Source organism: Anser brachyrhynchus (genome assembly GCF_964034855.1).
Source record: "Anser brachyrhynchus genome assembly, chromosome: 2".
NCBI classification, from domain to species: Eukaryota; Metazoa; Chordata; class Aves; order Anseriformes; family Anatidae; genus Anser; species Anser brachyrhynchus.
This window is the reverse complement of record NC_137695.1, coordinates 156787559-156815202: the sequence shown is the minus strand read 5'-3', so window position 1 is coordinate 156815202 and position 27644 is coordinate 156787559. Positions and strand designations below refer to the sequence as shown.

Below are 27644 nucleotides of genomic sequence, written 5' to 3'. Positions count from 1 at the left end.
TGAAAAAGGCTTGGTAGATCAGTCCTTTACTTCTAAATTTGTCTGAAGAATTCAAACGGCAAAATGATAGTCTGTTACAATTAGTTATGCCATCTTGGAGTTTTGTGGCTGCAAGTGTCTCTGATTTGGGGCATGGTGCACGTGGGACATGTGTGTACCTCTCGCACACATCAGAGGACCACCAGGAATATGCACCTTTTCTTTCTTATTTTAGCAATTGTGCAGCTCTTAAGAATAACAATTCAAGCAAATAAATGCCTGCTCCAAGCACGGGCAGTGTTTAATGTTACCTCCCGAGGTCCGTAGTCTCATTAAATGAGATCACTTTGAAGGAAAAGACTACGTCCGTCAGCCCTTAATCACGTAACCAGGCTCCAGCTGCTGTGTCACATCCCAAGCCGTTCCTTGGCTTTGTTTTGTTTTCAGTAGCAGCTTTCCAGGAAGACTTGTGAGCATCTCAATGTCCTCTTGACGAGAAGCGAGAGAAGAGACGCTCCAGAGGTCAGGGGGCAGTGGCAGCCCTCGGCTCCCCCGCCTGGGGATGGGTGACGGCGAAGCACATCGGGATGCTGAGCAGTGGGGCGGCAAGTCGGGATGGGGTCTGGAGCCTCTGCTCAGTGCCACGCACAGCCCAGGGATCGCCCAGGGAGGTTCAGGGTCATGCCAGTGGGTCTGGGACACTTGGGTGGAGGAGGCAGGAGACTGGATGCAGACGTAGCTGCTGCACAGCTTCAGTTTGAAATCAGTTCTCACATTTTTTATTTTTTATTTTTTGCTTGCTTTCCCCCCCTTTCACCACCTCCCTTTCCTGCAAAGCACATCTCTCAGCATCCTGGCAGTGCCATGCCCCTCTCTATACACACATATTTGCCAAGCATGTAGTCTACAGTGGAGCATCAAAGATCGTAGCTCCAAAAATGAGCTTACAGGAACTTCAGACACATCATTTGAATGGATTTACCGCATTGTTTAGCTGTTGAGAAGAATCTTAGGACTGCATCTCTTCCCCGGCATGTTAAGAACCATTTATGAAGGTGTCACTCAAGTTTCTTGCTTGTAAAATGTCACCTAAGCACTGGCCCTACATGTGGATTCTCCTGTTTGGTGACAATGATGAAACATTCTAAAGTTGTTGGGAATTAGAATATGTATTCATGCTTTTATGTAAGTACCAGTGTAGTTCCTGTAATTTTTCTATGGATTATATGTGGGTATTGGCAGCTTCAGTGGTTTTATGGCCAGTTTGTGCTGCCACTATGACATTAAAACATTTGGAAAGATTTTTGGTGAAGCTTTGCCCAGTGCTACGTCCTCCTTTTTCAGAAAAGCTTTTGTTGGTCTAGATGAAGGTATAATGAAGGAATCTGCGATTTCCATATTTGTTTGAAATACAAATATATTTTTGTCAAGCAGGTAGTCAGAAGACATATGAAGAGGTCATCTCAATGAACTTTCCCTTTCTAGATAAGGTGGCCTTCCATCACGTGGTAATAGGTAACGTTGCAGAGCTGCCCCTCCAGTAAATGTCACTTCAAGCCTGCCAGTGTTTTAATGAGGTAACCAGGAACTATTAGGTTTTTACAGTGGTTTCCAGGTATGTTTTGAACAAGAGAGGTGAAATAAGTAAGGACTTGATCCCATTAATAAAACTTCCTCAACATCAGGGAGCACTTTACTGTAGGGGTGATGGAGCGCTGGAACTGGTTTCCAGAGGGGTTGTGGAGTCTCCTCCTTGGAGACCTTCGAAAGCCACCAGGACGTGGTCCTGGGCACCCTGCTGGAGGTGGCCCTGCTTGAGCAGGGGCTGGACCAGATGGACCCGGAGGTCCCTTCCCACCCCAACCAGTCTGTGAGTCAGAAACCTGACCAGAAGGTGCTGGTGACGCGCAGTGTGGATACGCACCGGCCTGGCCTATTCTGAATTTCCTCATCTTCAAATTTAGGCGTCAGCAGTGAGTTGGTGTTTCAGGTTCCACATTAACAATAACATGGAGCTTTGTCTAAAGTTTCTGTGAACGAGTTCAGCAATCTGTATTTCTGGTAGTCGAACAAAGAGATCCAAAACAGGAGGATGAGCATAAAGGATTTGGGGAGGGCGGTTTGGGTCTGTGCATTCGACTCCTTGTGCCTGCTGAAGTGATTTTTTCACTTCTTTCCAGTGCTTTGCTTCCATGCTTCTGGTCATGGATCTTCTTTTAGTGAGGTGTTGAGGGCTTGGTGTATGAAAGGCGTATGTCTCCTCCAAAATCCTTACGATCCGTATTTTTTGCTGTACTGCTTGAACCTTCTGTGCGCTCATGTGTGCTTGTTCTGGAAAGATGACAAAGACTTCTAGTAAGAAGGGGGTGATAAATCAGGACTGTACTTTAACTGGGGTAATTGCAGTCCTGAATTTGCTCAAGTGTGTAGCTTTCCATACTACTTTATTCTAAACTTAGAGGTGATTTGAATGTTGGTTATTCAGCAACCAGGATGAGTGGAAATACTTACGTAGGTGGCTGGCTACGGGGTTTTATCGCGTCTCTGAAATAGAAGCAATATTCCTTTTCATTTGTGCGGAGACTTTTGCCTGAGGATGTTAATGCAGCTTTATAACATTCTTGGGAAGAAGAACATGATTAAATCTAGTCTGCCAGTAGAGTAGATTTAGTCACATGCCAGCAGAGAGGGTGTACCCCAGTGGGGAGCAGAACCATATTTTCCCCATCTCCTGAGTTTAGAGCCTATATTGGCCAAAATCACATGCTCGTGGTGGCAGATACGTATTTATTTGTAGATGAATAAGTCCTTCACAGTATTCATTCTTTCTCATTGGTATGGTCCTTCAAATCACAGCAAACTGTTTGCTGATGATTGGGATCAAACTGGGGCTGATGTACGTGAGTCTTTACTATCCTAACACAGCATTTCTCCACATTTTACGTAGCGATGAAATCTGACTTATATTGGGGGATGTCTTTTGTATGTTATGAATAAAAAGAAAACAGCATAGCACTTCCATTTGAAACTCTGAGGAACTGATAGACATGAGCCAAAGCTCGTGGCAATCCAATGCCGAAGGAATACACAGGCACTCTTACGAAGTTTCAAGAGCCTCAACAGAGTTTATCTTTGGCAATCATGAAATAGAAATTAGCACACTCAGCTAATGTTAGCTGGTTGATGCTGTGGGTAATTCCCTTACAAGAATACATTTCTTTTTCTTCCTTTGAAATACTTTTTCCTCCTCCCCCTTGTTCTTCCTCTGCTTATTTTTCCTGTTTGGCACATGAAGAGTGATGGAAGTTTGTTGATGAGGCGCTGAGATGCTGCTGCTTATTTGGAAAATTGGTCCTGGTGGCTCAGTGAAACTCTCCTTTCCTCAGTGCTCTTGTCCTTTGTCCTCCTTCGGAGATATATTGGTTATTTTTGATGGAGGAGATGGTCCTAGCTTTGTCCCCGTCAGTCTTCTCAGTGGTCTAGTAACTGCTTCTGTGAGTATGATCAGGTGAAGCATATAACGAAGCTGGAGGAACACAAGCTATTTAAGGCATTTACTGAAGACAGTGATGAAAGAGCACGTGGAAATTTACGGTCTCAAGGTGTTGCCTGAGCTTTTGCAGGACTGACAATACCAAGAAAATAAAGTGACTGCAAGGAAACGCTGCAGAGAGGGGCTGGAGAGCACGGCGGGAGGAAGCCAGGCAGGTTCAGCGCTACCGTGCTTCAAAGCGCTTGGCCGTGTGCTCGCTCCATCAGGGCAGCCAAAATAGCCTCCTTCATCTTCTTCACTGTTTCTGCTTTCTGGAAACTTCACACCAAGTACCTGCCTTAGAAACGCCTCGTTTTTTTGCGGGCAGGATTTATAAATAGATGCGTTTATGTGGTGGTTGATTAAAAAAAATAAAAATCCCAGTAACAGAGTTACTGTGTGATGAATTCTCCATGCTTGCCTAAGGAATCGATACCCTCCTTGATTCTCACAGTATGGATTCAATTTATATGTGCTGAGGGAAGCAGGAATGCACTTTTCTAAAGGAAACAAAATGATTCTTTAAGTTGTTTATATAGAGTATTTTATTTGCAGATGAAGAATATCATGTGCAAGTGTAATAGATCTGTCAGTTGCAAATGATTTCTATGTATATAAAAAGAGATCAAAGATATAACCTTCCCAAAATAGACCTCTTTATGTAATCATTGTAAAGTACTACCACAGGCAAGATAAATAGAGGCTCATCATGGTTGTAATGTATTTAGAAAGTGGAGTTCAAGCCTAATAAGGAAATTATTTTGATATTATTGCCGTTCATATATTTTAATCATTTGTGAGCATAATATCAAGAACAAGAGAAAGGTTTTATAGGATGAAGCGTTAGAAAGCAGGTATCTTGTTCCTCTTTCTTTCTTAAAGATTTGGACCAATATAATTTTGTGCAAAAAGTGTTTTTCTTTTTTTTCCTCTTTTCTGGGCTATCTGATGTCAGTTCAAAGTGGAAAGGAAATGAGAATAATATAACAGAGGTTTGAATATCTGACTCGAGTGAAAGGAAACCAACAACTAAATTATTTTAAGGCATAAAACATCATTTTGGTTGCTTTTGCTAGGGAAATAAGGTACGTGCTCCTAGTTTGTGTTTTATGAGCAGCTTTATAAATCCCTTACATTTTTTCAGCAGAGATGAAGAGATCAGAGTCAGGATCCTGGAAGCATTTTTTGCAGAAACCTTAACTAGGATGTGTATAAGCAGAGAGCTGGTGTGGTTTATAAATGTTTCCAGGGCTAGGGCCTAGAAGGAGAAAAGAATTAGCGGAGCTTTTAGTTCACCCCATTGCCAGCACAGAAATGTGCAGCAGAAGAGGGGAGCCAGCAGCTAGAGGCACTTCTGCTGGTTCCTGGAGGCCCCCCCCCGAACAAAGCAGTCTGTTTTGTCTTTTTTTTTTTCTTTTTTTCCAGTAGTCATTTAGTTATTATTTGGCCAAGCTGTGCTCACTGCAGTATCTTTCATACTAATTTAGGCACTCCAGCTTTTGAATGATTAATGTTGCCTGCGCTCAGAAATCTCATCGAACCTTTCCAGCGCTGAGCTGGGTTGAAGTGTACGGGCTGGGTTTGATGTGAACTGCACTGCGCTGTACAGGAATAACTAACTCGTGTCTGGAGTAGGCTAATATATATATTTATATCCTGTAAAAAAACAGCTGACCTTGCTGTCTTGGCCAGCAGTAAGCCCGTGTCTCAGTTACCGTCTGTTGCTTCTCCGGGGACTTGCTGGTGTTGCTGCTTTCAAGGCTTTTCTCTTCTCTCCTCTCAAATATCTGTTTGCTGTTATTCCCCCCGACATGTAATACTTGCTGTATTTCTAATTCCATCCCCCCCCTATATTCATACCCATATTTTGGCCTCTTTCATTTTGACAGTATTGGCAGCAGGCACTAATGACATGTGTGAGACCGTCTCATTTTAACTAAATCCAGGTCCAGCATTTGCCTGACAGCCCTCGTTTTTATTCAACAGCCCGCTGCCACCTACCATCACCACTTCTTATCTGCCCTTTGACGATTTTTGTTTATAAATAAAAAATGGAATAAATGTTTCATTTTGAGTCCAGCAGTCAGCAGCGGTGAGTGCTTTCCTGGAGTTCAGTCAGTCGGATGCAGCGCTTGCGAAGTGCGGTAGTGAACGCTCTTCATTCACTAATTCGGGTAGGTTCATCAAAATTGCTTTCTGCATGAAATGAAATACCCTGGGGGAGAGGATGTTTTGAAGGCTGCGTGGCAAGAAATGTTCATATAGAAATTAATATTCAGTGCCGAAGAGAAGTTGGCTGTTAATTTTCACAAGTGTTTTATGATGGCAGTAGTACTTTAATACAGAAAGCACTTCATAGCTAGAGAAAATAGATAACTCTATTATCTGTAAACAACAATAGAAACTATACATCAAGTTGTTTATGTAGCCATCCCATTTTTAAGATTTAGTGGGGCTTACTTTTAATTTTTGTTTCTACCAAGCCTTCCTGATTTATCACTTCAATGTCTCTCGGTTTATTGTAGAGCTGAACTGAGCACGGTCTCCCCTCCGTAAATAAACACGCCCCATTATTGTAGTGTCTGTTAGCACAAAACTCAAAAGTAATATTTAGGCAATAAACTTGCATAAAATTTGGTTGTCTCCTCTGGTTTGTTCTGTCTTCTCATTAGCAGATCTGCTTGACAGTAGATGACTGCCTAATAGAACAGGAACAAAAAAAAAATCTGTCTTACCAGCTCAGGCTCGTGGTCCTTGCCACCCGCTGTTCCTTCTCCAGGACCAGGCTGTCCCAGGTACTTTGGGCAAAGAAGAATGGGCTTCTGAGAGCAGGCATTTCAGCAAATGCTCGCCAAGAGACAGAAAGTCTTCGTAACCCTCCCACAGTCTCACCTGTTCCCCAAAAGATGAAAATGTACGTCTCTGCCACGTCTTTATTCATTTCCATAAAATCTGTTGCTTTGGTGGGGAAGAGAATCTTTTATAAAATCTCGCTGAGCTATTGGCCTTACTCGTGCTTTGGAGAAATGAGTTTAAAATATTTAGATGAAGTTGCCTTTTGATTTTAGTCCATCTAAAATACCGGTCAGATAATTGGTATCAACATCGGCTGTTTTCATCTGTGTAAAATTTGCATTTGGAATTTTAAATTTCCTTTTGAAATCCAACACAGTTATTGAATGGCTGCAGAAAAGGCAGAGGCCACTGTACGCTTGGACTTATTTTAATTACTTTAATGATCAGCTTTTAACTTTCAAGTGTACTATACAGCCCTCACAGCAGACTACCTTAAATGGCAAGTGGGAGGTTGAGGGGAGGGCAAAGCTCACTAAAAGGATTTGAGAGAGAAAGAAAGGCACAAATGACTACTTGTGCTGCCCTCCCACGCACCCGCACACTTTCTGCTGATAATTTTTGCCCTGAGGCAGGGCGCATCCATCAGTTTAGGGAATTTGATTTAAGCTACGTTTCTGCTCCTTAACCTCTGGAGAACCGGTGAGGTCAAGCGCAGAGGAATTGTCCCGGGCCTGGTGGGAACCCATCAGTGGCACAGCACCACGGAGGTGAGCTGAGTGTGATGGCTTGTGTTGTCCCATACAGGCTGGTGTTTCTCAGAATTGAGGAAAGAGCCTGGCAGTGTAAATGAAAGTGGATTATTTGTTCAGGGAAGTGAATTTGTGGTTGGAAATGTTTAGGAATCATTTCTACAAACTGTCATGGCTGTGCGTCTTTGTCTCCAGTTAGATAGAATTATCGGACCATTAAGGCTGGAAAAGACCGCCAAGATCATCTGGTCCAACCGTCCTCCCTACCACCAATATCACCACTAAACCATGTCCCTATCCTTGCAAGATACTTGCAAGGGCCAGAATTAAAAGACAATCCAGCTCTTTTATCACCCTTACACATTTTGGTTGCTGTGTCTGCTGATGGCAGCGTAATGACAGTCTGTCCTCAACCCCAAACATTGGTCCTAGTCTTCCATCTCATCTTCCTTTCTAAATACTCTGGAGCAATACCACACTACATTGCCACTTGGTAGGTTGACGTTTCAGACTTTATCCTTGGGAATGAGCAAAGCCTCGTGTCGGCAGCGGTGGAGGCCGGGCGCCTCCTCACGTGTCCTGAGAAGGCTGGGGAGAGGGCACGTGGTGTGCAGCCAGACCTGCAGGCTTGTCTATGGCTCCTTGGAGAGTCCACCTCGACCATCTCAACAGAAACGTTCTCCTGAGGGACCGGGAGGTGACATTATTCCATTTGTGTTTGCACCAAGCCTGTTGAACATCTGCTGGGGGAGGCAGAAAGGTGGGAAAAGCCAGACGTATCAGACAGTAAGGCTCGGGAGGCTTCGTCTGAGAAACTAATTTTTCAAGAGGAAAAATTCTATTTGAATCATAACTGAAGATGATTTTTATTAACACTTGCCTAAACAGAACCATAAAAAAAAAGACAAAAAGTGTTGATCCAGCTTGTATGTTCCTCAAAAGAACAATAAAAAAAGTTATGGCCTCAAAAATGTTATGGAGGTAGAAGTAAGCCTGTCTTATGTTAAAGAATATTCGGTGGCACATGGGATTAAACGCAGATTCACTCACCGAGTGCGTGCCCTAGCCCTTGTGCTTGTGCATGTACAAAGTGTGGAGGCTGCTGTAGGCAGCACCTGGCAGAGGTCTGCTTCAGGTCACCCCCTCGGCAAGAGGCTGACAGTCTTGTGGAGACTGGGAGAGTAATGGAAATCCCAAATTTGTGCGGATAGAGAGTGGATATTAAGGTTGGTAATTATATTTGGAGAACTATTAATTTTTGACAACTGAAATTTTGAGACTTTGAAGCAAAAGAGTCCAACACCTCTGTGGAGAGTGGACTTCTTTCTCAGTATTTATTTTTAATGCGCTCCTAAGATCCAGCAACTGGATTTCTACCACTTCCTCAACTGGTAGTTTTGGGGAGGCTCTCTTATTTTCAAGGTATGTTTGACAGGACCTGGGATGGTACTTGTAACTCTCCTATTCCTCCATGTCTTTAATTCAAGTTACAGCTAAAAGTTTCAATGGTAATCACAGAGGTTCTGAAAAAGCAGAAAGAATGCTTTTTAAAAGCAGCTGGGCTAGAAAATACCCATGAAAGGAAAGAGTGAGGAAATTATCAATATTTTATTTGAAATAATGGAGAATGTCCCTGTTAATGATGGTAAAATGTCCATATTTGCACTCAGTTGATGACCGTTCATTTTAGAATTCATAAAACACGAAAATATTTAGATTTCTCTTGTAATTTGTGTAAACTTTGGACTGAACAGCATTTGGCAATGGCCCTTCAGTTACCGTGAATGTTTTTTTCGGTCCTCCCTTGAGAGAAATAAAACCACATTAGGAAAAGCTGCGGGTACTCGTGTTCTTCCTAGCCAAGCACTAAAGCATTCAGCCTCGTAGCTAGCTCCGGAGGTGGATCAAGCTATAAAGTGTAGTTACCAAGTTGTGCTGTAAAGCACTTTGTATCCTACCGGCACGAGGTCCTATTTTGCAAAGCAGTTTTTGGAACTGTTCAAGCCCGGCCAGGGAAAGCACATCACCTCCTTTCAGGTGAGAGCCACGTCTTAAAGCATGTCAGTCGGGACAGTTTTGAATCCTGCTGTAATGAGAGCCTTCTGTACGTACCAGAGAGATGCTCAACGTACCTAGAGCGCGAGGTGAGTCTTTTCTGTAGTCTAGGGAGGTGGTGTTTGATGGAATTGCATCTGTACTTCCTCGTGTTATTTATATCCGGTGATACTGCCTTCTCTGCCTGATGTAATCTCTGTTATCTCTAGTACATATAGCTTCCCTCAGGCTTCTTATGAAAATGAGGCATTTATGATTTCCCTGGAAAATTAGATTTTACCTAAATACATCCACACTGATTACAAAAAGCGTTACAAAAATCTTCACATTTAATCTTGCATGAATGTTTCCATCCGAATTCCTTGACTGCAGTATTAAACCTTTCCGATTTTTTCCTCCAAGGGGAGTTTTTTTTCCCTTCTTTATTTCTGCCTGAAGACTAATATACGTTTTCCGAACTTTGAGTAAAAGTTGATCATCTGCTCTTGAGCAAAAAGGTAGACAGAAAAGTTCTTATTATTAAGCAAAAGCAAATGAATCTTGCAGCTCAGGTTATATACAACACCAAGAGCCTGAAGACTTTCAGAGTCTTTAAGGTGTAATTCAGGTCTGAACAATTTACCCATGGTGTTACGGTAGCTGCTCCTTGTTGCAGCTTTTGCAGTTCCCCTAAAGAAAGTTTGCTGGTGGCAAAAGAGAAAGCATATACATTTTTAACCATGTATTATCTAAAATGTGACTGCATGTGAAAGAAAAAGGCTTCAGGGTAAAACTTGCAGTAGTTTAGCGGCGACTTGGTATAAAATAATGTCACCGATAGTCCTTTTAGCCCACAACGTAATAATTAGAAGGCAACCTGTTAGTCCTGTCGCAGCAAAGGCATTTCCAGCTCTCCTGCTCCTGACCCATCCCTGCTCTGTCTCAGACATCCTTGAAGTGCTACAGAGAGCAAGTGCTCTAAAAGAAAATGATTCATGATATAAAATTGATTCTGTGAAAACACCACTGGGAAATTATTAATCTGTATAATTTTCTCTCATGATGGCTGTCAGTGCATTAGGGGACAACAAGTGGGACAAGCTTCCCCGTGGCTAATGCTTGTGTGTTTTTCTCCTTTGTTGTTCAAACTTCAGCTTTCTTTGACCAAAATGCTTTCTAATCATGTTGAAATCTTTGCAAAGTCAGGCAAGGAAAGCTTTTTGATTTGAACTACTGAGCTGAGATTAGTCAGCCTGTTTTACCTGCATTAAAGTGCCACCTTAGGGGAGCACAGAGAGGGGCTTGTTTTAGGATTTTGTTTTGTTGTGTGTCATAATAAATGCACCACATCACTGCAGCACAGAACTGGGGTAGGTACTTAGAGCAGCAGCAGCTGAGATTTCTAGTAGGAAACCATTTGGGTTTGATCACTGGCAGGGTGCTCAAAATTGACAAAACGCTTGGAAGTTACAGGATTCATCTGAATTTGTAGTGCTTTGCTCTGCAGAAAAGGGGCCAGCAAGGAGATTTCTCCTTGTTTCCACATAAGGAGGAAAAAGCACGTTTGGCCAGGCGAGATGACTGGTGATTGCTACTAAAAGGAGGCACGCACGCCAATGTCCCATTCCTCATGTTTGTTAAAATGCAAGTGAACAAATTATTACTTCACTTCTTCTAAATCAGCAGTAGCACATGAAGTCTTAAAGAGGGGATGTATTTTGAGTTTTGGCAGATATGGACAGGGAAGGAAATCGTTTGCCAAATTTATATTATCTGCCGTGGTTCAACCTTTCAGATTTTTTCCTATTTAGCTCTTGTGAAGAAAAACAACCTTTAAAAATAAGTAAGTGCAGTAATGACAAATACAAGGGTGGAAGAGAAAGGAGGAGAGAATAGTTTAAAGAAAGACTTGGCAATCATACAGGAACATCCTTAAGCAAAAATGTAGAAATTTTGTGTAAATCAGACCTGTGCATTTAAAAACTCTTGAAGCAGAGTCTACAGCCCAAACAACTGAAGCTTAATTTTTATTTTTAATGATTACCGTTCTGAAATTTACTGAGCCGACTATGCATAGCCTTTGCTTTTCAAAAGCAGTATCTACTTCATCCGTAGTATATGGTCAAAAACTTCTCTATGCCTACTAAGAGAGAGATACAGCAGTGATGCTTGTTGCTGAGATGCTTCTACCGGTCTCATTCGATACAATCAGAATGTGTTGGGGGTTCTTGAATAAGTTCTAACAATTAAAGCAAATCAGCACTTTCTGATTTCATTCGTGAAATTTCACAAAGTTCTTTGAAGCACTAGGGGGGAAAAAAAGAGCATTGGAGAGGTATGTTTGTAAAGCAGAGGTATGGTATACCAGCTATTGCAAAATTCATTAAATTTGCATGCCCTGAATAATCGAAAAGAAATAAATCTCTAGCTAAGTTAGGAAAAGTGTTTGGTAGCACCCAGTGTATATGTAGTAGAGTCTGGTTGCCAGTTCTTAAATGAGAAAGGCCATCAGTCTAATTGGACAGGGAAACAAAATGCAGGCCATGGCGAGTCGAAGCAGAGGTAGGTGAACACCAAGCAGTAAATCTGCACGCTGTGGAGACAGATGGGCCAGGTGTGATGGGTTTTGAGGGCAGGATTTTGAGGGCAGGATCCAATTTCTGAGCAATTCTGAAGGAAAAGCAAAAAAGTAAAATGCTGAAGTTGGCCTGGCTGTCTGACACAGAGAAGCGTTTGAAGTACGTGCTTCATTTGCAATAGGTTGGCTTGTTTTGACCCAGCAGAAGTTGTTTCCACTTCCTTGTGCAAATAGATGTTAAATAACGAGAACCTTTCACCCCTATCCCTAATTATGGGAAAATTCACACCATTTATGGCATTTTGATGAGTATTTTGTAAGACGGGTGTTTTTGTAGTCCCAGGGCTGGTGAGGGTTCATCAGGCAGTTTTCAGGGGGCAGCCTTCAAGCTCCTCTTGCTCAGCTCCCTAACGGGGTCAATCCACTGGAAGTCAGATGCTTGGTCCCAGATCAAAACACGATGTCTTAATACCCCATAACTTCAAACTGGGATTAGAATGGCGTCTTTAATTCTATTAGCTAAAAACTCTATCAGTACCATTCTACTCTTGGATCATGTATTGGAGAGAACTTCTACAGACATCATGTTTAAAAGAAAGCCTATGACATTATAATAATTTGGGGTTGTATTGTACGTTTTTTTGTAAGTGGTACACTGAGAAGCTTGCAGCATCTCCAGGGGATCCCAGATGTGTGATCACCCCTGGGATGCCTTTTCCTTTGGCTTGAGGAACCCCCATGCTTACAGATGCCTACCTAGTCCTTCATGAGACATTCGTGGGGTCCGAAATAATTCCCTAATGAGACCCAAGCTAAAACCTATGACTGGCAGTCTACTGTTTAATACCATTGAGATGACTAACTGAGCTGGGGTGTGCTCAGAGTTGGCATACCCCCTGTTGTGTTCCGTATACCAAATGAAAAGTGCTTTTTGAAGTTGGTTAACTTCTCCTAGGTAGTTTTGCCTATTCTGAAGACTTCAGTGGACACAGTACAGAGGTAACGAACCAGCAGGGTAAGAGACAAAAGAACTGAGAGTGCTTAGGAAGCAGTATGGTGTATTTGTTCCCTGTGACACTGTCATCAGTATGCCTGGGCAGAGATTTACGGTGTAGGCACTCGTCGCTTTGGAAGTAGGCAAAGGCCACTATATTACACGAGGAAGCAAGCTGGAAGGCTGTGGATTTTATTCTTTAGATCAGTGATTTTAGTTATTGCAGAGCAAAGAAAAAACGCCTGAAGCCTGTAATTGAAGCCTTTGCACTTCTGAAGTACACCAGCTTGTATTACTTTTGAAACTTGTCCCATTATTGTTAATGGAACCTGTTCGTAAAATCTGTTTCCCCAAATGCTTACCAGAATGAAAGCATCGCACAACAAAATTTAGAATTATAGAGAGATGTCTCTTTTCTCTTTTGTACTTCTTATTTTATTTGTACTTTCTCTATTATATAGAAACATACGGAGGAGAATAAATAGAAAAAAAAAAGCATACGATAGGGGGAAGGTAGAAAAATTAGGAGACATAGGCAAAAGAGAACAAATGTGTTGTCACGTATGCCATTCCCATCACTACAATATATCAAATTAGCTTATAATCTGTCTCCTTGTTTATCGGAGTATCAGAGTCTTGGCCAGAAGACGACAGGCTGAAGCAGGGGCACTCGAACTGAAAGGCTGAATCTGTGCCTCGCACTGGTGAGCTCCCTGCCGCTGCTGAGATGCTCCAGATGGTTTTTAGGATCCTGTCCCGAATGGCGTGCTAACCACACGCCGAGTGGAGCGGTCTGTGGTGAAAGGTTGTTGTTTTAACACGAGATTTTATGCTGTATCCAGTGACGGCATATTCCTGAATCTTTGTGGCTTGCAATTTGACCATCAGCACAAGTTTGCTTTCTGAAGATTTTGCAGATTGAGAACAAAGGCTAAAAGAAATGTGAGGAGAAGAAGGATGAGGTATTTTTGTAGCCAAGAAATAAAGCACCTGCTCAGCACTGAGTTTTCCTGGCAAGCCAGGCCTGGTCAGTCCAAATCTCTGGGAAATTAAAATACCTCTTCGTGACTGACATGGATTTATAGCTCTCCATCAGTTCTGTTTTAGCTTATAAATATATTCTATAAAAACACTTATGAAGACACCTACTTTGCATAAAATTGGGCAAATAATGACATATGTCAAATATGTAGATAAATTAGAGCTTCTTTATTTAGTTGCTCTGCATTGCTGAAGGACAGTAGCAACCAAGAGAATATAAATAGGTCAAAGAGAAATCCAGGAGCAAGTTTTTGTATCTTCCTCGTCAAATGCAGAAACTCCTGTAATATTGATCCCTTGGTATGTATTAGTTTAAATGGCAGAAAGGCCCCTTATGAAAATTTATGAAAGCCCTTTGGAAACATCTCGTCAGTTTTCAGGACTCGGCTATCAGGTTGTTGTTACCATTGATTAGACCTTAAAATGACTCATCTGCGTTGCTGTATGTTAAGGCAAGAGCTCTCTTCATTTCGTGCATGGATCCACTTCCCACCTTGCAGTTGATGAAATACAGACCCTTTGCCTTAAGAATAAAGAGGCGGTGCGAAGCATTGAGCACTAGCTGCAAAAAATAGCTTCTGTGCTGTTGTGTTTAGGGCTGGCTTTGTGAAAAATTGTTTCTTTTCACTGCAATTTTGCTATGGTACAAAGATGAAAGATAGAGGCACATCGAGCTATAGCAGGGCAGTCTGTTAGAAAATTCTGTCTTTGATCAGAGTAAATGCATAACTAATTCACCATCTCTTGCCACCCAATGGATCGAGACACTTCACTTTCCAGTGGTGTCTGTCCTTTTGAGTCGTGGTGCGACCTGATAGAGATCCTTTCACTTCTAATAAGTGAGAGAATCTTCCCAATTAGCAGTTGGGAATTGCCACCTGTAAAATGGCAGTGATAATTGTTACCTAGCCAGGAGGAGTGTTATGACTCTAATTAGCGAGTGTTTTAGTGTTCAATGGGAAAAAAAAAAATTACAAACTCTGCTTTGATTTTTCTCTTTTAAGGCTGTATCTATTAAATCTGCTATTGTGGAATTGTTTGGAGTGCTTTCAGGTATGAGACTGGTAATCCAACAGGGCTTTGCCGTTCTGTAATACCGTGGTTCTTGACCAGCCTGAGGTAAAAAGGGTTTTTCTCACAGATGTATGGAAAATAATGGTTCAGAACTCTTCGCTTCCTTTCAATAGCATGTTCTAAAGGGAAACTATTTTGAATAGAAATGCAAAGCAAATCATAGGACTTCAATAACATTTTCATCTTGCTGCTGATTAAGGACATAAGTAACTTGGCATTTGTGAGTTTTCCTATAAGTTTGCAAGGGCTGCTTGAGTACAGTTGTTTCCAGGACAGACAATGTTACCTGCCTTTCTGACAAGCTTTGATGATTCTGTCTGATCTGTCTTTGGTGTGTTTTGGTTTCATTTTTGGTTTCATTTTTATTTTTTAATATTTTAAATTAATATTGATATATATTTTTTTGTCAATATTTCAGCACTTCCTGGGTAAATTACCACAGCAAGTCTCCCAGTAGACTTCCTCGACCCAGTAGACTTCTTCTGAATGGTTTTCTCCATACATACATATATGCTCATTAAAGTACTTAGTTACCTAAAGTATGGGGATGCTTCTCAAAAAAACAACCGACCAATATAACATAGTGTAATGTCAGAAGACCTTCCTACCACATCTTGACTTTGGGATTTTGTTCACAGAAAACATATGCTGTTGTCCACTATTTTGTCTACCTGCACATTTCTGGCTAAGTGTGTCTCTCTTGTACCGTGTCTTACTGAAATGGAGACCTTGCAAGGACATCTTGACGTTCAGTGAGGTGATTATGGTTCCAATTTAATTGCTAGACAGGCCATAATATTGCTATTATTTAAATATATAATTAAATTTCATTAATTTTTTAAACCATTAAGGAAAAAAAGCGTGCTTAAATATTTGACCATTATTTTGACAGACTAATCCTTGCCTGGAGCAAGGGCTTCTCTTAGCTGTTCTGACATTCTAAGATTATGCAAGCTCCACCTTATTTTTAATTTTACACTTGATTAATTCTATTTTGTTTATGAATTTGTTATTTGCGGCTGACTCCCCAGGATGCTAATTGCTACTGTAAACTACAGATACTGCTGAGCTAATGTATTCTGAAAATATCAGGAAAGGAAAGGATGTCATGACTGCACAGTTCAAAAATGAGCCACCGATTTGTAATTTTGAGTTCTATGCAAAATAAAAAAAACCCTTATTCTTTGCTTCTTTTGGAGAAAATGCCCTTCCCTCTGTATTTATATCTCTGAAAGGTGACAATGAATCTGGCAAAAAGAGAACTTTTTCTGTACTTGGTTTTGTATTTGATGTGTTTTATTCCGTAGTTATTAAGAAGACCATGCGTGACCTCCCATATTCCAACGTAAGGTTCTTCTGAATATAATATTTGGGAATTACATCCTGGATAAAGTCTTAATCTAACTGAAAGTGATACAATGGTGGCATCAGAATTTTAAACTCCTTGCATTGTTCTTTCCTAAAGAAATGGAAGTGACATGATCAGTGGAGTGCAGAGTAACTATAAAAACCATAAAGCAAGACATAGACATCGATCATTTCACATGTAGAGTTGTCCTGGTGGGTACGTGGGGAGCTGGGTAAGGAGCAGAAAACCTTCTTGTTCCTACATTGATCTTCCATTTGGGGACCAAGGCTGAGACCCAAAGGAGCAGTTTTTCATGCAGAGGTCTTTGCATGGATTTCCAAATATCGTGAAACTTTTGAATGGCCTGAGGCAAACCAGTTTAATGAGTTGGACTTGAGTTTCTCATCTTAATAAATGTAGATATTTATGTTTATCCACTGCTACAGGATGTCCTAGGGCTCTCACCTTCCCTGCGAAAGGTCAGAGAGCTTTTCAAAGGTTTTCCCTATTTCTCTTAGGTGTTAAGGTGGCACCTCATTTTCTCGGTTCGGGATGGATTTTGCCTGCCTTCTCCACGTTTCCCCAAAATACGACTCATCCTTTATCGCACCCTCAGCCAGAGCATTAGCTTCATCCACTGGGCAATACTGAGATTTTATTTCCTCCTTTCTAGGGGCAGAGCAGTGGTCTACTCCGTGTCAGTGGGAGGCACGTGGTAGCATTTTCCCTTCTTCAGTCTTCATTAAGTACCTTAATTAACATGTCTGTGGCTTCAGGCTGCCTATTTTATTTGAAGCCTACTGAAGAAACACTGGTAGTACTTTATATGTCAGATTACCTGAAATATTTAGACATGCTTGTCTTCAGTGTATGACTGTTTTCTCTACGTGAACGCCGATTAAAGAAAAAAAGGTGCTTAGACCAAGTGCAGGATCTTCCTCCCTGATAATTCCTCTGATACAGGATGAGTTTTACTCTGGTTCTTTACAGGACTTCTCTTCCACCCACACTTTGAGAGCATTTTAAGATCAGCAAGCAAACAGTTACGACTAAAAGCATGGTGTTCCTTCTTCATGGGGAACACGGAAATTAGTCATAAAATAAATGGAGATCCTTGCAGGAGCTGCTAGATAGCCCTGGCTTTCCCCAGAGTGAGGTATAGAGTCTGACAGTCAGGATGGCCAAATATTTGGCTGCAGGAGCAGACAGACCTGTCCAACTGCAGGAATTTCTTTTACAGCACGAAAGAGCTGTGCCGGGCCAGGTTTTATCAGTGAGTGACTATAGCAGAGGTGCTAATTGCTCACTGTACTGAAGATTCCTGCTGTTGTCTCCAGAGAAAGTCTGCAGAAATGTGATGTTTAACTGGAAAGGCATCGCTGGCCACTCTGGATTTTCAGCAGTTTCTGCCATACCGAAGCAGAATATTATTTGTGCTGTTTGTCTAGCAGCGAGGGCTGTGCACTGTATTTTTGTGTTTCATTTGGGCTGAGACTTCGAATTTTCGTTGGAAAGCATTAACATGCTCTAACATCCCGAGGATGATGCAATTACTTTAATAGTTGCTTCTGTCTTATTTTGTGGTCTAGAGCGCGTTCCTTGCCGTCCCTTTCTCAGTGTTGCCTTCTAGAAAATGAAAAATTTACCAGCAGACTCCTGCAGTCTTCAAAATGGTGAAAAAGTATTGCATTGCTTATTAATGTAGCATAATAGTGGAAGTCAGAGTAGAGGCTGACTTAGTCTGTGCAGGGGAAAAAAGTTATTTCATTACCTTTTTATTTAATCTTGCAAGTGCCAAGTCCAAACGTGTCTGTGTAGGCTAACATTCATCTCTCAGCCTCTGGGTTTTATCTTTAACTTGGGTGCAAATGAGCTCAATTTTAGACCGTTGCTAGCTGATCCTTCATTTTTATGATACTGGACTCGTGGCCTCTGTCCTCCTCTCATTTGACACCATGTAGTACTTTGAAGCTCAGTGCTAATATCCAAACGTGGAGCTTATAGGTACTGAAATCAAAGCAAACACTAAATCAGGATGTTTGACTTGATCAGCATTTCGACTGCGTAGGGAACCTGAAAAGTTCTTGATAGGTACAAGATAAGGCTGTGCAGTGGCAGCAAAAGATACTACTTGTTTAATGTCAGCACTAAATAATGTTATGTTGATACTGTTGTCAAATGTCAATTTTCATTGCTATTTTCAGTGTGGCTTGATTGCTGGAAAATTAATACATCAATGTTTTAGAAATACTTAGAGCTTTTCCATGAAAAAAAAAGAGCGAGTATTCCAAAGAAAAAAGATGACTTCTCTCCAGACACTGAATTTTAAAATTCATACTCAGGTTTTATTCATTAAGGTCAATGGAGGGGAGAAACCTCAGATTTTCAGATTTTAAGTTATAATTTTTTAAATCTTATGATCTGAGACTGCTTCATAGGAAAGAAAAGCAGCTTTCTGCTTTACTTGATTAATGAAGTATCAAGCTTCTCATATGAATAATATCCTGGCTTAATTGAAAAGTATTTAACCAAATATTTAAATCAGAGCAAAAGTAGGAAAAATAGCATCCTGGTTTAATTAGAAAGCAGTTAAGAACGATTTATATCACTACAAATCTGAGAGGTGAATGAAGTATTAGGAAGTATGGGCTCCCATCTTAGACGTGTCAGAGCTTTGAGAGAGGCTGTCACAGAATACTAATGACCGTAGTCAATAGGCATCCTTGTCTTCTGTTCCCACCACCACCAAAAGTCTCTCTCTTTGTACGTCAAGCACATACGATATATTTTGTCTGAAAAGAAACCCAAACACTACTTCCTCTGGTTGCAGTCTTGCTTTAACGTGTTTGTGCAGTTGTTTGTGTACATAAATTATAAATATCTCTTCAATATCTTTTATTCTGACATAATTCAATGGCTTTCTTTTAAAGTAAAAGTGAGTATTAGTCTACTAAATTGCATTAGTACTCAGGAACTCTCTTTGGTAGTTTTTCTTAGTCATTAAATGTACCAAAGCAGTCTAAAACCATATTTCACTTAAGCATAGCTAAGAAGTCTTTATTCTTTGTAGTGGATCCTCAGCTGTAATGTGACCACGTCCCTTTCTGCAGATGGAAGGAGTGTTTCAGTTTCTTATATTCCAGACACTTTCAAGGTGAGGCCAGATCTGTGAGAGTTTCGTGGTCAGCTTGTCTTTGGAGCATTGTTAAAACATGTTGGTGATGAGACACCCAGAAGCCATTTAGCTGCTGGATTCGGTGTGTGGCCCTATCATTTCTGAAGATGACGCTGAAAGAATCGTAAGTTAGGAAAGTTAAGACTGAATTGCGGAGTCAAATCCTCAAGGAGTTAGGAAATGTAAAAATTAAGGCTTCTTCTGTGACTTTGAATCGTGATGGACATTCAAACCTTTCACAGGCCCTAATTGTTCAATGACTCAAAGTACTAACATGGAGCATGCCATGGCTTCATAATAATTCTTATTATTTCACTCCTTCAAACTCCTTTACAGGCAGGAACTGTGGAGGTCATCTGTAAAAAAGCTCAGCAAAACCATTACCTGGTATGCTGCATTTATTTTTCAACTCCCTAATAAGCTTTACATAGCATGACATGTTTTGCTTGTGGTGTCCTTGGTTCTCTTTCATTTCTTCAGATGTTGACTTTATGTTGAAAACCACCCGACGTGAGACTGACAAGGGCTCCTGGGCATCCTTACCTGTGACTAATTGTGTGTGTAAGTGTGGGAAAGCACATAAAGGAGGAATGGACATGCCTGACAGTCATCCTGCTTTCTTTCCACTCCTCCGACATTGCCGAGACCTTGTCTACAAGCATCCTTTTCCCTTTTGTAATGCACACACCACAGATTTGGTCCTGAAGAGAGGCTTGGATGTTAAATATTTTCACTTCCCAGAGCAATGCATGGGATTGTCCTATTTATTTGTGCTGTGGAGATGCTGTGTAGGTCTTCTAATTGCTTTTATCCCTCCCAAAGTCATCTTGACAAAAAACAGCGTACTTCCCTTCTGCTTGAGCTTGTGAAAAAGAGAGGAGTGGAGAACGAGTGAATTTGAGGTTCCTGCTGACTTGCATGGCAACAGCGATCGCCTTCCGGTTGGAATTAATCAATTGTGTAGCTGAGTGAATCAATTTGTCTCCAAAATTGATTTCATGCAGCCAATGCAGTTGACTTATTATTAAGGAAGTGAAAATGAGTGCTAAATAATCACTTTGAGCAGGCAACTGAAAGGGTTAACTGCAGGCTTGGTAGTCATAGAAATAAAATTGTGGGAGAGAGAAGTCTTGTTGACATGCCACACAGTTTGGTGTGGGATGCACTAATGGGCCAATTGGCCATGGTGCAGAGCTACTCGCCATCAATGCTAGGATATTTTTCTCCAACTTTGAAGAATTTTATGGCTCTAAGTGAATTCCAGGAGAATAGGTTGACGTCCATCTCTGAGCAGCTTGGGGTTGGATGTTAGGCAATGCGTTTGAAGGAAAGCATGCAAAACCAAGAACAACTGGGGACAGAAAGGGAACAGAGGTTGGAAGTGACCATTGCATCTGTACACGGCAGTGTTTCTCTACATCACGTTGTGAAGCTGCAAAAGTTTATTGGGAAATCTGGAGGTCAGTGAGACTAGCCAAATGGTCAGCATCGGTCAGTGAACCAAAACTGGGGGGGACGTTCTGTAGGATCCACCTCTTCTTACGTGGACAGCATGGCTTGGTGGTTGGCACTCCAATACCATGGTGAGAGGTGCCTTAGCAGTGCTCTAGAAAAAAACAAACAAACAAACTTGTACTATGAATGAGCAGGTCATGATATTTTGTTGTTTTTCTTATTTTGGTTTCGCTCAGTGAATTGTACAACAGGGCACTTTTTTTTTTTTTTTTCCTCCAAGTTTTCCTTCCCTTTGAGACTGATCTTAGAAAATAACTTCTCACCTGGTACCTTGAATAGTTTCAGTCTGCGTGTTTCTCTACAAGGAGGATAAACAAAATAAAGAAATGCAACAGCAACATAAGCACTGCAAAGACATGAATGATGTCTGAAGGAAGACTAGTAATTTCATAGATTCATGTGGGAAAACGCTCTATAGCTGCCATTACCAAGGCATTCCCCTTCTTGATTCAGGGATATATTTCTCTTCAGGGTGTACCGGAAGGCTTCCCACTTATCCCAAGGTAGTATATTAAAACTTGTTTCATAATTGTCATTTTTATTTCAGGGATATGTTCTTAGAAAAGCAGCATTTGTGATTTAGAAATAGAAACTGGATGGATTGTCACAAAATCTCTTGTGAGGATTCAGAACTATTCAGTCAGTCAGATGATTCAGAAGTTTTGTTAATAATGGGAGAATCTCCGGTCTTAAACGCTGAAAATGACACAGTAGAGGAAAATCAGCCTCTTGGAACATATAGAAAGAAATCAAAGACTCCCCACCCCCCCCAATGTTTTCCACAACATGAAGTTATGCAATGTAGGGACTCTTCCTCCAACAGCTTATCATTCCTCCTTTAAAACATAATAATTGTAATCAAGTGTCTGTGACATTAATGGTACAGAGAATTTTTTCATGCGTGCCGATAATTCACCAGAGCTGGCAGGAAACCTATTATGCTGTATCAATCACAGTAAGTATAATATCATCAAAGGCTGGGTAATGAAAAAGAAGAGGAACTTGAAGAGAAATTGGAGACAACAAAAACTCATTACTACTTCTCAACTTAGCATGTATGATTTTTTGTTTAGAAAGGGCGGTGCTACCAGAAGGGAACTACAGATTGGCCTTTTTTCTATTCTTTATGTATTCAGAGAAAGATGTTTTATATTCAAATATCCAAATCATGGCACTGCTCCATATTCTGACACTACAGGAGCTTGCTGAGCAAATGCCATCCGTATAGCATCACAAGGTGATGGTCTCTGATTTTAACAGTGGCTGTACCAATGCCTTCAAGAGAAAACCCCACTGAGACTGATCCCAAATATTACATCCTGCATTTGAACTGGCGCCTTTTGTAGTTAATTAAAAATGTTGTATCATAAAAGGTTATGTGGCTCTGCTAGCAGGTACTGCCTGCATGTAGGATACGGGGCAGTGTTTATGTTGTGAGAGTGAGTTAAAAATCTATGAACCCTTCTCCCAGCCTCAAGCAGCCTGACACTGTGCCTAAGGTTTCTTTGCTGGCTTATCATTGATGAAACGTGTTTTTTTCCCGTCTTGTGTATGTGTGATTCTACAGAGAGCTAACCTGCTCTAGCTACTGCTAACCAAATGCAAAGTCTTACATTGAAAAGAATATAACAACTGTTAAGATATCAGGACTATCAGACAAACACTCTGGCAAAGATTGCTTGCAGATATATATATGAAATAGCCAAAATGAAAAAAAAAAAAAATGAAAGCCCCAAAACATTGCTAAGATAAATTCCATGTTTGTTTTTGACTACAGAAGGTTAAAAGTCCAACAGGCATGTGATTAAAAAGTGAAGGACACAAAAGCACTCTAATACCTTCACGGCTGGCATGTAGCGTACGAGATTAAATTTCAACGGTGAAGAGCAGATATAAAAATATTTAACTGTCCCTCCGTTTTGATCTCCGGTTGCTGGGGCTGTCCTTCAGCAATTGAAAAAAAGCAGATTGGTTATGATATATTGATGGTTTACAGAATGTAATTTGTGATCTTTTTTTTTCTTTTTTTTTTCTGTTTCATCCAAGTGAGTCACAGAAGAGTTGAGATTACACTTGGTTTGCTTTAGGTATGAAATACTGAGATAGCTTGCGTTACACTTAGGTGGGAAAATGATTTATAGTTTAGAGAACAATACGAATTTTGGTACCAAAACCGTATGAAATCATTTCGGTTATTTTTACCCTCTCTTAAGTTCTTGTTTCTTTTGTGCTAAATAAATCAGATTAGTTTGGAAGTTCAACTTATATTTCCTGGACTCCTTTCAGCCAATTTTTCCTTTAATAATTGAGCATCTTCAGGAATTAATGAGCATGTTTGGCTGTAAGATGTTTATCTGTATTTAGGACAGTTCATGAGAATGTGCTGAAATCAAAGTGCCCCTAGATTTTTATTGTTTCATAGTGATTTAATCAATCTCTACATTTAGCATGTATTTAAGCATTGTTTTAAATACAAACTGAATTTACACTTTTAAGATTCGACTTTTTAGAGCGTGGTTATGTCTGAACAGCCCCGAATTTTTGGCTGGCAGTGCTCCCCTAAATCAGGGAGGGACTTTTATCTCTGCTGTGCGGCTGAGAAGCAAGGGGAGACAATTCATGGTGTGTCTCAAGGTGTGCAAGAGTACTGTGGCAGAGCAGGGAATGAAGCCTGGCTCTCCCAGGTCCTTGACTACAGCAAAGTCATTAAATCTTGAAACTGTGAACTGCCTTCTTGATTCATTTCTTTTCACGCAGCAGCTCAGTCCCACTTGGACCAAGGAGTGAGAACTGATTTTAGGTATGAGCATTTACTCCTCTACTCTGAGTGATTAAGGGCAGGCTGGAAGTCTATGGCGAGTATGAACAATTGCAGCCAGCACTTGAAACCACTTCTTGTCTCTGCGCTGGAAGGAATTGAGCTATGGCTGGCTGGTACTGCTTTTTCTTAAGCTTTATAATCCCCATTGAACTCAGTGTCTGAGTTCCCTGGGCTAACATCTGTTAGCCCAACACTAGGCTAAACTATCCCTTTTCTCCAATTATAGGCCTTGGCTTTGGTGGTTTTTATAAATCATCTTCTTCAACAATTTTTTTCCCCATGGATAAGGTTGGGATATTGAATGACTACCTTTCTGTAAGCTAATCTAATAACACAATGATTTTCAGACTCTTAGGTACAAAACGAGAGAAAAGCCTCTTCAGACTTCCTGCTTAATAAGATTTATGGTGTATTCTATTAACCACAGACATGGTTTCATTCCTAGCTCAGAGTATGCTCACTTCACGGGCAGGCTTTCTAAATGAATGACTGATTCTTTCTCCAGGAGTTCATCTCTTTTAATTGGCACCACTCGCAGGCCACCCTTGCCACATCGTACCGCCTCCACTCTAGCTCTGTCCGGGCACTGCTCCCGCGGCTCATCCATTTACCTCAGTTCTTCCATCTGTCCTTCAGCCCTCCCCATCACTTCCTACCTGCCCTGCCTTCATTTGGTGATCTGAGACTTTCAGAGCTCCTCCTAGCCTTTTTCATGCACTCTGATATCTGAGAAATGGCTTATTTTGTTCAATTTCCTTTGTTTAAGAGAAAATACCTTGGAAAAGACAAGCAAGGTCCAACAGTCTCTTATTTCAGATAAACCTTTGATCTTTTTGAAGCTTTTAGGATATCAGGTGTTGAAATTAGAGCCTTGAAGGCAACCTCACATTGTTAAATTTTGATCTTCTGTTTCCTGCAAGCAGAAGATTTACCTACAGGAAAAACAGCAGGTGTGTGACCTTTATTTTGAATGATGCAATAAAAATGGCATAGATTTATGATATATATTTCAATACTTAAATTTTCATATATAAAAGTATTTGTTTTCGACCAGATTCTAATTATTATTAATAATAATCAGCACACACCTACTCCACTTTTCTTCATCTAAGTAATTGATAGTGCTCTCCAGCATAAAGCCTATGGTCTGTTTACTTCCATTTTACGTATCACTTATGTTTTAAATGAGTGCTTTAGACTTTATTCCAGTTTATTTTATGTTCCACTGCCTTAACTACATTGACTTCAACAGAGTTAACCATAATCTTCATTTACGTAGGAGGTAAATTGTGCACATTTAGCTAATTCTCTAGGTGTCTGGGCTGGAAATGGAGTGTAATAGATCTTAGTCACTGTTATGTTTTCATGCAAACTGTTAAAACAACACTTTATTTGCAGAATTTCCCAAACCAATGGAAAATAAAGAAGTTCTTGAACATGCTTTTAGCTTAAGAAGTTCAAATCTAAAATGTGCTGATTTCACAGTGGGAGAAATGGAGGAATTATAGTAGGATCAGGGAAACTCCAAAATATCAATTGCCAGCAAACCTTTCCAGCTGTGACTCCTAACTAAATATTTTCTTAATATTTTATTAATGTAGTCTTTCCTACTCTAATTTTTGTTTTCAATTTGAAGCTTATGTAAGTTGAGCATGGTGCCTGGAAAGGCAGTCAGGAAGCAGCAGAGTGAATAGGGAAGATAAACCAGAACACTTTGTCCCTCTTATTTTAATATAAAACATAGAACAAACACATAAGCAGTGCAAAAGCTTCAGACAGAAGGATATAAACTAACAATGTGGCAGCTGGGAGCTGATGGGTTGGGGTCAGAGGACAGACCAATGCAGGCAATGATGTGGTGGGATTCCCCCTACTAACTTCCAGTTTAGGAAGAAATAGGTGAGACCAGGATGGAGGGACAAAAGAGTTAGTCACAAGAAATTCAGGAAGCTTCTAGAGTGCATTAATGACAGCTTTCAGACATAGATGATCGAGGAGGATGTAATCTGCTTGGACCTAACACTTTAAACAAGGAAGAACTGGACAGAGATGTTAAGGTCAGGGGCCTTGGCTGCAGTGACCATGGGATGATGGAGTTCAGATCCTGAGGAGGTGAGAGAAGCAGTAGGATCACTACCCTGAATTTCATGAGCACATTTTTTGCCACCGTTTCCATAACATTCCCATAGACAACCTGATGAAGTCTGGCTGGAGAAATGGAAAGTGAGGTGGACTTGGAAACTGTCAGAAATGCCAGGCTTGAGTGATTGTGATCAGTGGCACAAATTCCAGGTGGAGGTCAGTCACTGGTAGTTTACTTCAGGGATTGATCCTGTGGCCAACACTGCTTTACCTCTTCAGTAGTGACCTGGATGGTGGGATGGATGCACCCTCCACAACTTTGCAGTTCATATGAAACTGGGAGGAGTGGCCGGCATCATTCAAAGGGATCTTGACAGGCTGAAGGATAAGGCTGTCAAAAACCTCCTGGAGTTCAACAAAGGGAAGCATGAAATCTCCCTGGAGAGTAATAAGAGAAGCATGAAATGACTCCCTGAGGAGTAATAACTCCATACACCAGCACAGGCCTGCAGCCAGCTGGCTGGAAAGCAACTGTGCAGACAAGGACCTTAGGGTCCTGGTGGCAACACGCCCTTGTGGCAAAGATGACCAGCAGTGTCCTGGGCTGCTTTGGGCAGAGCATTCCCAGCAGAAGGAGGTGCTCCTTCCCCTCCGCTCACCACTGGGGAGACCCATCTGGGGCGCTGGGCCTAGTGCTGGGCTCCCCAGGACACGAGAGACGTGGGCTTAGGAAGTGAGCTGGGACTGCTTACCCCAGGGATGAGGTTCAGGGGATTTTGTCCATGCTTGTAGATACCCAGAGAGGTGGGACTAAAGAAGATGGAGTTAGACTGCTTGGTGGAGCCTGCTGACAGGACAAGCAGCAATGAGCACAGAGTGAAACATGAAGTTCCATCTGGATGGAAACCAGCACTTTTTCACTCAGGGTGGTTGAGCACTGGCACAGGTTGCCCAGAGAGGCTGTGGAGCCTTTGTCCTCAGAGATACTCAGCTACTGGGTATGGTCCTGAGCGACTTGCCCTAGCTGCCCCTGCCTTGGGCACGAGCTGGTTTCCAGAGATCCCTGCCAACCTCAGTGACTCTGAGGCCAGGATCTGACAGTCTCCGGTTGACACACCAAAGTCTCAGAAAGCTTAATGGTCCCCTCAGTGCCTCTGCTCTTGTCACTGTCACTTGTATTGGTCACTGCTAAGGAAGAAACTAGGGAAAGGACTCTCGTGTTATCCAGTTACCCCTGCCCACTGCTGAGCTGTTTACAGAAATTCATCAAAGGTGCATGGGCAGCTGTAGCTCCACACAATATAACTGCATTGGGAAAAAGAAAATGAAGAAAATAGCTGATAGTGAAATCTCTTGGTCCACAGACCAGCCTGCTGGGAGATGCACTGGGTGTAGTTATTTAAAATGACAAAAACCAATATTGGAAACATAGCATGGTAATAGAATAAGAGGATGCAATTTAAGTTTCACTTAGCAGCGGCAGCAGCAGTGCCTTCAGACCCACGCTCTGCTTGCAAGAGGCGCAAAATGTTTTCGACTTTTGCCTCCTGTGTGAACTAGAGATGAGCGTACTGCTTTTTCCTGCCGAGAGAAAGCACCTCTGTTCTGTAGCACAAGTTCAGAGTAGTCATATCCATCCCGGCTTCCACATCAGCTCTGTCTTCATCCTGCCCTCCTTCCTTTCTGTAACTCCCATTTGATTTTCGATGCTGCCTTCTTTCTTGGTAATGAATATTTTTGTATTCTTCTGTTTGTTTTGAAGAAGTCTAGATGAGGTGTTTGCCATTCCATTCTCACACTGTCTCATATGAGCGAACATCCATCGTTCCCTGTTTACCAGCTTTTGTTTCTGCTGTACAGGCATTGTTGAATTGAAATAGCCTTTTGGGGAAACTAGTCTGCCAAATGAGTAAATATGTGAGATAG

The 27644-nt window shown here is 41.3% G+C and overlaps 1 protein-coding gene across 11 annotated transcripts in view; it reads left to right on the top strand.

The window, feature by feature from the left end:
• The window catches only part of TRAPPC9 (trafficking protein particle complex subunit 9), a 556529-nt gene that overhangs the window by 357917 nt on the left and 170968 nt on the right, over window positions 1-27644 (top strand). For 4 of the 11 annotated variants that reach the window (XR_013947304.1, XR_013947305.1, XM_080582082.1 and 1 more), the window contains one exon: window positions 1-27644. This exon is cut by the window's left edge; it is cut by the window's right edge and continues 14314 nt beyond it. The exons of 6 other annotated variants lie outside the window; for them this stretch is intronic. The gene's annotated coding sequence lies outside the window, so the exon portion shown is untranslated. One more of the 11 variants, XR_013947303.1, reaches the window with a different exon arrangement.